This window comes from Hipposideros armiger, unplaced genomic scaffold, assembly GCF_001890085.2.
Source record: "Hipposideros armiger isolate ML-2016 unplaced genomic scaffold, ASM189008v1 scaffold_1043, whole genome shotgun sequence".
Lineage (NCBI taxonomy): Eukaryota > Metazoa > Chordata > Mammalia > Chiroptera > Hipposideridae > Hipposideros > Hipposideros armiger.
The window spans coordinates 395,575-405,295 of record NW_017732393.1 but is presented as its reverse complement, the minus strand read 5'-3'; positions in this window follow the sequence as shown (position 1 = coordinate 405,295).

Here is a 9,721-nt window from a genome sequence, read left to right as displayed (position 1 = left end):
TTTGGAACTGTGCTCACCACCAAAAATCCTCACAGGTTGTTGCGGGCTGTCTGCTGCTGCAAAAACCCCTCTGTGGCCTGCAGAAGTAGGAGCTAGGGACCAGGGGCTCAGGGTGCAACTGGCAACACAGCTCTAGGTGGGTGGGGCAGGCTCCCAAGGCACCACAGGGTGTGGTAAGTGGCCCCCACCAAGTCAGAGCAGCATGTACTCCTGCATCAGCAGCCGACCCACACAAACTCACCCGGAAAGCCCCGGCTGAATCATGCAGGCGCACAGCTCATGGCCCTACACTCCCAGGAAACCTCCCTTTCTCAGCCTGTCCCAATCAGCCACTCAAAGATCAGCCGAGCAGCCCAACAGCCAATTGCCACCAAGACAACTCTGCATGCACAGTGCGGAAATCAGAGACCTAAGGCGAGTCATGCACTTCCGGGTCTGTTATAGTCGGATCACCCTTGCCCGGTGTTTCCCTGGATACGTAGCACAAACAGTATGGAGGGTGGGGATCCAAGGCAGCATGCGCATGCACACACGCATGCACACACACGTACTCCTGCGCCAATTCCAGCAGACCAATGCAGTCCCAGACCTGAGCCTCTGTGGGAGGGCCCAACCTGAGCCTCTGTGGGAGGGTCCAACCCTGAAAAAATGGTGGCCTCCTGTGCAGCACCCGCGCGCAAGCTCCACACCAGGTGAACAATGGTCCCAAAAACCTCCAGCTCCTGCGCCAAAGGCACTCAGTTCAGTCCTTCCTGGAGGATCTTGGGCCCCGCTCACAAAGCCACTCCCTCCGCCAGGAACCGGGTGAGTGCTCACCAGCGAGCGAGTCGGTTTGCCGGCTCCACTGTTTTTCCAGACGCCCCCAGCTTCACCGAGCTGAGCAAAGAGAGTCCTCACTATTTTCTCCTTCCAGCCATCGCAGAACTCCTCTTCCTGGCAACACAACTCTTGGGTGGTGAGCGCGGTGTAGGGCCGGAGGGTCTCGCCCCCAAATGGAGAAGCCTCTCCACCGCTCAGGCGACCCCCGTCTCTGCCCCCCCCCACCGGACTCGATGTGGCCCCCTCTCTAAGTCCCTCGTTTAGAGGTTCTGTTCATCTAGGGTCCAGGAAACTTCCGAGGTTGAATATCATAAATTATTTGTAATTTTGTTGTGATTCTGGGAGGTAGTCGGCACAGCGTCTGTCTATTCCACCATCTTACCGGAAGTCCTCTTGGGCAAACTCTTAATTAACTGAGCCACTTGGCTGGCCCTAAACGCTGTTTTTAGGATGCTTTCCATTAATTATCCAGTAATCAGATCCATCCTCTGGTCACTAGCTTAGAAGATACTCTGTACCTTCAATTCCTGAGTCTTTTATGGATTCTGTGATTAGGTACATATAGGCTTAGTTTTCAGTTTCTGTGGTCTGCTCAGGAGTTACTACTGATCCATCTTTTCACCTTACAGAGTTTTCTAAGTATGACTGTATATTTATCTTTACCAGTGTGTCGTATACTTTGTATGTTTTTATGTCACTGAGTCGCATCTTTTCATTTCAGCTTGAAGAACACCTTTCAGCATTTATTGCAAGGCAAGTCTAGTGGTGATGAACTCCCTTAGCTTTTGTTTGTTTGGGCAAGTCTTCATTTCTCCTTTAAAGCTGAAGGATAACTTTTCGAGATAGAATATTCTCGGTTGGCAATTTTTTTCTTTCTACCACTAAATATGTCACTTCACTCTCTCTTGGCCTGTAGGGTTTCTGTTGATAAATTCCCTTATAGCTTATTGAGGGGTCCTTTGTAGGTTAAATCTTTTTTTTTTCTTTAGTTGCTTTTAAAATTCTCTCTTTATCTTTGATTTTCTCTTTACAGTTTCCTTTAATGTGTCTTGGGGAAGATCTTTTTGCATTGAGATAGAGGGTAATTTATTAGCTTCATGAACTTGCAGATTTAAGTTTCTCCCCAGGTTTGGGAAGTGCTCATCTATTATTTATCTTTTTTATTTTTTAATTAAACTTACTGGGGGGCAACAATGGTTAGTAAAATTACTAGGTTTTCAAGTGTACAATTCTATAATGCATCATTTATATATCACCTTGTGTGCTCACCACCCAAAGGCAGTTCTCCTTTCATCACCATATATTTGAATCCATTTAACCTCTTCTACCACCTCCCTCCCCCCTTAACCTCTGGTAATCACTAAACTGTTTTCTGTGTCTATAAGTTTTTGTTTCTTTATTTGTTTGTCTTTTTCCTTTGTTGCTTTCAGATTGCATAAGTCTTTCACCTTTTCAAAAAATATTTTTATTAAAAATATAGCTAACACACAATATTATATGAATTTCAGGTGTACACCATAGTTGTTTAACATTTATATACCCAAAGAAGTGATCACCATGATATGTCCAGCAACCATCTGACACCATACTATGCTATCACTATATTATTGACTATATTCCCCATGCTGTATGTTACATCCCCATGACTTATTTGTTTTATACCTGGAAATTTGGACCACTTATTGTCCTTCACCTTCCTCCCATTTAATGTTTTAATTACAGTTGATATTCAGTATTATTTTATATTAATTTCAGGTGTACAGCATAGTGATTAGACATTTATATAATTTAAGAAGTGATCCCCCTGACTAGTCTAGTACCCATCTGGCACTATACATAGTTATTACCGTATCATTGTCTATATTCCCTATGCTTTACTTTACATCCCCTTGACTATTTTGTAACTAACAATTGGTACTTCTTAATCCCTTCATCTTTTTCACCCTGCTCCCAACCTCCTCCCATCTATCATCCCAACAAATCTAGTCCCCATCTGACACTACACATAGTAATTACAATATTATTGACTATATTTTTTATGCTATAACTTACATCCTCATGACTACTTTGTAACAACTGATTTGTACTTCTTAACCCCTTCCCTTTTTTCACCCAACCCTCAACACCCTTCCCATCTGGCAACCATCAAAATGTACTCTGTATCTATGAGTTGTTTCTGATTTGTTTGTTTATTTTGTTCTTTAGATTCCACAAATAAGCGAAATCACATTGCATCTGACTTTCCCTGTCTGACATACTCCTCTCAGCGCAATACCCTCCAGGTCCATCCATGCTACCACAGGTAGCAAAAACCAATTCCTTTCCCTGGCCAAGCAATATTCCATTGTATATATGTATCACCCCCTCTTTATCCATTCTTCCACCTACAGACACCCAGGCTTCCAGCACATCTTGGCCATTGTAAATAATGTTGCAGTGAACATAATGATGCACATGTCCTCTCAAAGTAGCATTTTGGGTTTCTTTGGATGAATACCCAGAAGTGGGATTACTGGATCCTTCTTTGTCTCTTGTTATAGCCTTTATTTTAAAGTCTATTTTGTCTAGTACAAGTATGGTTACCTTTGCTTTTTTTTCATTTCCATTTTTCATGAAATATCTTTTTCCATTTACTTACTTTCTGTCTGTATGTGTCTTTCAATCTGAAGTGATTCTCCTGTAGGCTGCATGTGTAAGGCTTTTGTTTTCTTATCCATTCAGCCCCACTGTGTCTTTTGATTGGAACATTTAATTCATTTACATTGAAAGTAGTTGTTGATATATATGTAGCTATTGCCATTTCATTATTCATAATTTTGATCTTTTTTCCCCATCTTAAAGAAGTCCCTCTAACATCCTTGTAATACTGGTTTGGTAGTGATAAACTTCTTTAGCTTTTTCTTGTCTGGGAAGCACTTTATCTGTCCTTCGATTTTAAATTATAGCATTGCTAGATAGAGTACCCTACACTTGGTTGTAGGTCCTTGCTTTTTATCACATTGAATATTTTGTGCCAATCCCTTCTGGTCTGCAAAGTTTCCATTGAGAAATCAGTTGACAATGTTAAGTTACTAGTTGGTTTTCTCTTGCTGCTTTTAGGATTCTCTCTTTGTCTTTAACCTGTGTCATTTTAATTATAATGTGTCTTGGTGTGGGCCTGTTTGGGTTCATCTTGTTTGGGACTCTCTCCCCTTCCTGGGCTTATATGTCTATATCCTTCACCAGGTTAGGAAAGTTTTCGGTCATTATTTATTTAATAGGTTCTCAATCCTTTGCATTCTCTCTTCCCCTTGTGGTATTCCTATGATGTGAATGTTGTTAAGCTGGATGCTGTCCCAGAGGTCTCAAATTATCCTTAGTTTTTTGGATTTTTTTCCTTTTCGGTGTTTTGATTGGGTGTTTTCTGCTACCTTTTCTTCCAAATCATTGATTTGATACTCTGCTTCATCTAGTCTGCTTGTGATTCCTTCTAGTACATTCTTCATTTCAGTTATTGTATTCTTCAGTACTGACTGGTTCTTTTTTATGGTTTCTATGTCCTTTTTTTATGCTTGCTATCTCTTTGTTGAAGTTCTCACTAAGTTCCGTGAGCATCCTTATAACTATTGTTTTGAACTCTATCTCTAGTAGGTTGCCTGCCTCCATTTCATTTAGCTCTTTTTCTGGACCTTTCTCCTGTTCTTTTATATTTGGGTCATATTTCTTTGTTCCTTCATTTTGGCTGCCTCCCTATTTTTGTTTCTATGTATGAGGTAGATCTGCTATGTCTCCTAGTCTTGGCTATGTGACCTTATGTAGTAGGTGCCCTGTGGGGCCCTGGCACAGTCTCCTTGGTTACCTGCTCTGGGTGTTCCAGGAGTGTTGCTTGTGCGGATTGTATGTGCGCTTCTGTTATACTTTGAGCCTTGATTGCTATTGGCATGTCAGTGGGTGGAATTGACCTTCAGGCTGACTGGCTGTGGGGTTTGACCACATGCACAGCTTATGGGCTGATGTGTGGGTGGCATACTCCATTGAGTGAGATTCACCCCAGCAGGCTCTGTTGCCTGTTGAACTGCCTTTCGTGTGTGCATCTTGTGGAGCTAATTGGGTGGTGTTCTGCTGTGGTCTGAAGCCAACATCCAGGTACGATGGTTCTGGTGCCTTATTGGGAGGGGCTGTGGAGCAGGCCCAGGTCACCCATGGTCTGTGACTATCCAGGCACTACCTGGTAGGAGGTACAAAGTGATCTGTGGTTTTTTCCTGCCTGTGATAAACCTGGAGGCACGTGGGAGAGGCCACCCTGCAAACTGAGTACCGCTGCCACCAGTACTGGCCTGGGGTAGCACTGCAAAAAGCTAGAACATCCCTATTCCTGCTGCCACCTGCCAGCTCCCCCAGAGTTCAGCCACTGATATAGCCTCTTAAGGTATGCAAGTTGGGTGAGGCAGGATTTCAGGGAGTCAGTACATTGGAAAGTGTTGTGGTCACTAGGTTAATGTAGACTCTGATTTGGTGCCAGTGCTGAGCCTGGAACTACTCAGTAAAAATCTCAGAGCACACTGAGGCCAGTTGCTGCCCACCTGGGATCCATGGGCTCAGAGAGTTTTCCAAGGATGAGTGCAACTTGGGCGAAGCTGGCTGTTCGAAGAGAAAGTGCTTCCAGTGTTGGGGGTGTTGAGTGGGGTGAGATTCCAGTGAGTCAGCATGGCAGAGCCTGGGAGCTCACCTGACCAATCAGATTCAGATTTGGCCATAAGTGTAGGGGGAGGGCCTATCCAATTAAAGATGGTGGCACCTGCTGGCTGCACAGGAAGAGGATTCTTCACAGAGAGAATGGGACTGTGCTCTAGCCCTGGCCTCAAAGCCACATGCCTCAGTCTGCTCCCCGTATGGCTCTGATACCCCCCCCCCACCAAGTCACCGTTCCTCCACCAGAGTCCAGGGTAGGTGTTTGTGAATGAGTCTGTGTGCAGGCCCTTTAAGAGAACATCTGCTTATAATGCTAGGTGAAATAAGTCAGACAGAAAAAGTCGAGAACCATAGGATTTCACTGACATGTGGTATATAAAATTGAAAACAATAAAAGAACAAGAAACAAAAATGAAGAAACAAAACTCAAAGACACAGACAATAGTTTAGTGGCTACAAGAGGGAAGGGGGAATGGGGTTGGTAGATGAGGGTAAAGGGGATCAAATATATGGTGATGGAAAGAGAGCTGACTTGGGTTGGTGAACACACAACATGATATATAGATTATGTATTACAGAATTGTACACCTGAAATCTATGTAACTTTGCTAACAATTGTCAGCTCAATAAACATTAATTAAAAAAAAAGAAATATTTGAAAATAAAATATGTAGACAGGAGTACATAACAGACACTAATGTACTCATTAGCCAATTTATAACATATTGGCATTTCATCATACATGCTTTAGAATTTTGGAAAACTATGTTACAGGTATACCTGAATTTATCTCACTTTCATTTCACTCCACTCACTCCCCAGAGGCAACCACAATTTAAGTCTGATATGCTCCCATGATTTTACACTTTTCCTAGATATTTTTATGTCCATAAATAATATACAGCATTACTTTGGGATACTTAAAAACTGTTGAGAATTACTGTAAGAAATGTATACTTTTGAAACATACTTTTTTTGCATGTTATGCTTTGATATTCATCCATATTTATTTTAAAGGTTATTCATTTCAACTGAAGTATAGCATTCCATTGTATAAATGCAACACAATCCATTTATTTGTTTTCCTATTGATGGGGATCCAAGGTTTTTCAATATTCATTTGTTTGTTGTTGCTATTATTGTACAGTGCTAGAGTGAATGGATATCCTTGTTCCTAGCTCTTTCCTTCCCTGTGCCAACAAACATTTTGGTATTTTATCAATCCTGTCTGGTTTGGGTTTCTCAAATCTGCCGTTACAAAACAGTCACCCAAGGTGTTAAACACACAGAATCCTAGGTCCATGTTCTCAAGGCTCTAATTCATCAGATCAGTGAAGGAGTCCAAAAACTTGTATTTTTCAGTAGTGCCTCAGGCAATTCTGAAGAAATCATCTCATTAAACTCTTAATTTACTTTTCTTTAATTTTTAGTGCAATTTAACTTCTGCTCTTCTACATCTTTATTGTTTTTAATGATTAGGTTAAAATTTTTCAAATAGATGTGCATAATGTAGCAATTTAACAAATTTGATAAACATCTCTATTGACTTTTACTATGCAAATACATGCATGAAGGATAACTTAAATAACTTGAGGACGGATTACATCATATAAATGGGAGTGTGAGTTGAGCCTCTTGAAATCTCCCCTGGGATTTACAACAAATTGAACAGCTATAATTCCACAAATGACTCCCTGAACAGCATACAGGCAATACTAAGGGACGTGCAATTGAAATCACCTAAAGGTGGACAAATTGGGTGAGCAGGTGTGGAGGGAAGGGACAAGTGTGGAGACATAGGCCCCGTGGGCCACAGGATGCAGACTGGAGCTCGAAGTTCTAAGCTGCCTGCATTCCGGAACTATAGCAGTTGTGGGACAGGGAATAATTCAAACTGCTAGCACTCCACTTATGGCCCACAGCCCCGCCTGAGGGATCAGCATATAATACGGCTGAACCCAACACTCACGGCAGAGACCTCAGAGCAAAGACTGTGGGAAGAAGGGTGAAAATGGTGGTTTAAGCCCTCACTGTCAAGCAGAGGACAGAAGACATAAGCACGGAGCCTAGCCGCCTGCTCCATACCCTCCCATAGCTTGCCCATGCCTACCTGCCCAGTGCTAGAAGCAGAATGGTAGCAGTGTCAGATCAAAAGAACAGAATATTTGTAGTTCTGACAACTGCAGCCTGCAGCTATGGACTCACAGCCCAACTAGTTCCAGTGAAGGGGAGGGAGCCTTGTGTGCAGGATTGGCTGTGCTAGTGGTCTCCGCCATTGCTCAGAGTCACTTCTCACAACCCAACCTGCCCCAGCTCCCACCTATCTGGGCAGATCCCTGCAGTGGTAAACAGAGCTGCTGAAATACACAGGCCCTGAAACTTGTGCAGGAAGAGCTTTGGAACTTCAGAAGCTCTCCATATCTCCCCATGGAGGTAGTGCCCTGAGACCCAGGTGGCCTGCTCACAGAGGAGAAACCCACCTTCCAGGGAAACTCCCTCCCCCTCCGCCCCATCATTGTGTGAGATGCTGGAAAATTACAGATAAAATGTAACACTACAGCATGAGAGAGAATAAAAGGCTGCAGTCAGAAAATAAAACATTCTACCAACACCTACTAGAAAGCAAAATAAAAAGAAAGACTTCTTCTTATCAACCTGTTGCAGAACCCACTCCTGTAGATGCCTAGTAAGAGAAATAATAATTCATTAATTGCCATGAATAACCAAGGTAACAAGGCAGCTCAGAAAGAAAATGAAAACTCTTCAGAAAATGAACTCAAAGACATGGAAATATGTGACTTAAATGGCAGAGAATTCAAGATTGCAGTTCTTAAAAAATTTACCGAGATGCAAGAAAACATAAACAGGCAGTTTAATGAACTCAGAAACACAATCAAAAAACAAAATGAAAATTTTACCAAAGAGATTGAAATTTTTAAAAAGAACCAAATAGAATTTCTGGAGATTAAGAACTCAATAAAAGAAATGAAGAATGAAACAGCTAGATTAGGTAATAGAGCTGACCAGATGGAGGACAGAATTAGTGACACCAAAGATAGAAATCTGGAAATAACGCAGATGGAAGAAGAAAGAGTCTTGAGAGTTAAAAGAAATGAAAGAATTCTACAAGACCTTTCTGACTCCAACAGAAAGAACAATATAAGAATAATGGGCATACCAGAAAGAAAAGAAAGGGAGAAGGGAACACAGAGTATATTCAAACAAATAGTCGATGAGAACTTCCCAAACTTGTGGAAAAAGCTGGATTCTCGACTCCAAGAAGCAAATAGAACACCTAATTACTGCAATCCCAACAGGTCTTCTCCAAGGCACATTGTATTGAAGCTGTCAAAAATTAAAAACAAAGAAAGAATCCTCAAGGCAGCCAGGGAAATGAAGACGGTAACCTGCAAAGGAAAGACCATTACATTATCATCAGATTTTTCAACAGAAACTCTACAAGCCAGAAGTGAGTGGAATCAAATATTCAAACTATTACAAGAGCGAAATTATGAGCCAAGAATAATATATCCAGCAAAGATATCCTTTAGACATGAAGGAGGAATAAGGTCCTTTCCAGACATGCGTAAGCTGAGGGAATTTTCTAACACATGACCTGCACTACAAGAAATACTGTAGTAGGCTATTTGACCTGAAACAAAAAAGCAAAAGAATACAAAACCATGAGTAGTATCATAAACAGACAGACAGAAGCAGGAAATGTCAACCCCTACACCAAATAGGACACTACACACTTAAACATAACATACAGGATAAAAAAGGAAAATAAAACACTTAAAAAGAAAGACAAAAAAAGACAACTTGCTACTGCAGCACAGAAATCAAATCGCAGCATAAATAGGGATAATTTGTGACAACAAAAACATAAAAGGAGAGAGAGTAAAGGTCTGAATTGGCACAAGGGGATGGACAAGGGAAGCAGGCTGAAGAAAATGGAATACTCTAAATATGAAACTTTATTTTACATAAATTTAATGGTAACCACTCAAAAAAAAAAGCCAGGACTGAAATATGTAACATAAAAAAAGAAGAAACAGGGGCAGACCATGGTGGTCAAGGAACATGAGACCTATGAGGCCGAAATCTGGATGCATCAACCTGGTGTACTTGTACTTTCTTCTTTATTTCTTTCTACCCCCACTAATAAGAAGAAGAAGAAGAAAAAGAAAGAAGAAGAAGAAGAAGAAGAAGAAGAAGAAGAAGAAGAAGA